Source organism: Palaemon carinicauda, chromosome 5 (genome assembly GCF_036898095.1).
Source record: "Palaemon carinicauda isolate YSFRI2023 chromosome 5, ASM3689809v2, whole genome shotgun sequence".
Lineage (NCBI taxonomy): Eukaryota > Metazoa > Arthropoda > Malacostraca > Decapoda > Palaemonidae > Palaemon > Palaemon carinicauda.
Window position 1 is genome coordinate 177,042,402 of NC_090729.1, and position 2,500 is coordinate 177,044,901.

Below are 2,500 nucleotides of genomic sequence, written 5' to 3' on the forward strand. Positions count from 1 at the left end.
TCTTTGTAACGTAAACAAACTGGTGCACAAACAGACAAACACGGCTGAATCCACTTCCCACTTTTTGTTTGTGAAGGTGATAAAAGAAATCATTAGCGGATGAGTAACTAATTACTAATAATAGGATGAGGTTGGTTGAAATTATTTCAGGGAAAATACTCTTAAGTAATTAAGGCATATGAGTGAATTAATCCTTCAAAAGCAAACAGGTTTACCACATGTAATTAAATAAAAAAAAAATTACCAATATATTATCCAGCAATCAATGTGATAATCCAAAGAGAGCTATGATATATCATTAAAGTGGTATCTATACAGACATAGCTGTGGTGTCCGAGTGGTTAAGGAGATGGACTTGAAATCCATTGGCCTCTGCCCGCACAGGTTCGAATCCTGTCTACAGCGAGGAATCATTATGGAAATGTTCCAAATCTTTACGTTTTTAATTTTAGTTATTGTCCGTTTCATTATAGAATTAAATATACCTGTGTTTTTTATTCGTGGCTTTTCATTCAGATAGGGAGTTTAAATTTCTTTTAAATAATTCAGACTTAATTCTTTATGTCTAAAATATTCCTCGCTGTGGACAGGATTCGAACCTGTGCGGGCAGAGCCCAATGGATTTCAAGTCCATCTCCTTAACCACTCGGACACCACAGCGCTGTCAGTATTGAGTTTGATACCTTAATTACATTATAATGTTTTATTAAGTTTGATACCTTAATTACATTTTTTTATTAAGTTTGATACCTTAATTACATTTTTATTTTTTTTGTTAAGTTTGATACATTAATTACATTTCAACTTTTTATCAACTTTGATACCTTAATTACATTTTTATTTTTTATTAAGTTTGATACATTAATTACATTTTAACTTTTTATTAGGTTTGATATCTTAATTACATTATTTCTTTTTATTAAGTTTGATGCCTTAGTTACTGTACATTTCAACTTTTTATTACGTTTGATACCTTAATTACATTTTATCTGTTATTAAGTTTGAACCTTAATTACATTTCAACTTTTTATAACGTTTGATACCTTAATTAAATTTTAACTTTTAATTTTGATACTGTAATTACATTTTAATTCTTTATTAATTTTGATGCTGTAATTATATTTTAAGTCTTTATTAAGTTTGATACCCCAAATTACATTTTGTCTTTTTATTAAGTTTGATACCTTAATTACATTTAGATTTTTATTAAGTTTTATATCTTAATCACATTTTAACTTTTTATTACGTTTGATATCTTGATTACTGAAGTTAAATTCATGATAGTTCCTGGCCTATCTCTATCAGTCGAACCAGCTGAAGATGGATACTAGCGTCTGCTAGAACAAATATAGTGTGTGGTGCTAGAAACCTCGTCCATGTGTATTTGCTGAAAATTAGCAGGGCATACCCTCCAGGTAAGAACCAAATGAAAATGGAGAAATTCCATGGAGAATACATGCTTATACAAACGTGTGTGTATATGCCTTATATTAAAATGTACAAAGACTTAACCTTATCGGATATATATATATATATATATATATATATATATATATATATATATATATATATATATATATATATATATAAATTTATATATATATATGTGTATATATATAAATTTATATATATGCATATATATATATATATATATATATATATATATATATATATATATATATATTATATATATATATCTTTATATATATATATATATATATTTATATATATATATATGTATGTATATATATATGCGTGAGAGTGTATCCCTTGTACTTGAATATGTAAATTCATATATATTACTTTAAAATAAGATTACATGATCTTATATAAATAACTTTTTTTTTTGTCATATAAACCGAAATCGAAAGTTTTTCTTTGAAGTTCTGACGATTTAGATCATTCGATTAGCATCAAGTCTAATACGATAGAAAGCAAATTACTTTCAGTTGTAATTAATACCATGGAATTACCTTTGATATTTGGCATTCAAATACTGCCGATATGTTAATGAATTATAGATGGAAAAACCTGCAAATCAAAAGGAATGTGTTTGCTAAGAATACCTTTTATTATTTTAGAATTATTTTCATACCAAATTTCGTTTTTTTATTTTCTATATTTTTTCTTAGGCTTTACTTATTTCATCAGTTATTTTTCCCATTATTTGAGCGCTTCCTCATTATAATTAGTTACTTGAAAATTATATAATTTTTAATAAATGAAGTAATAATGAGGAGAGAATAATTCTTAAAAATAGAGGTAAAACATAGAAAATAAGTAAATACAAATATGTAACAGATAGTGATAAAGACATGTACTTTGACATGAACGGATTTAAAATTACATCTGTCCATCCCCTAACCCACCCACCCCAGTGCCCCCCACCCCACACCCCACCCACCCCCACCAAGCCCCACCTATTTAGGCATCTCTCAGTCGACTTCCAAAGACATAAGCCTTATCAAGTAGTCGAAAGAAAGCATGTTAAAACTTTTGT

At 27.4% G+C, this 2,500-nt stretch overlaps 1 protein-coding gene and 2 non-coding genes across 3 annotated transcripts in view; 1 reads left to right on the forward strand and 2 right to left on the reverse strand.

The window, feature by feature from the left end:
* The window catches only part of ple (tyrosine hydroxylase ple), an 89,106-nt gene that overhangs the window by 81,008 nt on the left and 5,598 nt on the right, over positions 1–2,500 (reverse strand). The window lies entirely within an intron of this gene.
* Positions 324–405, forward strand: TRNAS-UGA (transfer RNA serine (anticodon UGA)). Its single transcript has one exon. It is a non-coding gene; the product is annotated as a tRNA-Ser (tRNA).
* Positions 579–660, reverse strand: TRNAS-UGA (transfer RNA serine (anticodon UGA)). Its single transcript has one exon. It is a non-coding gene; the product is annotated as a tRNA-Ser (tRNA).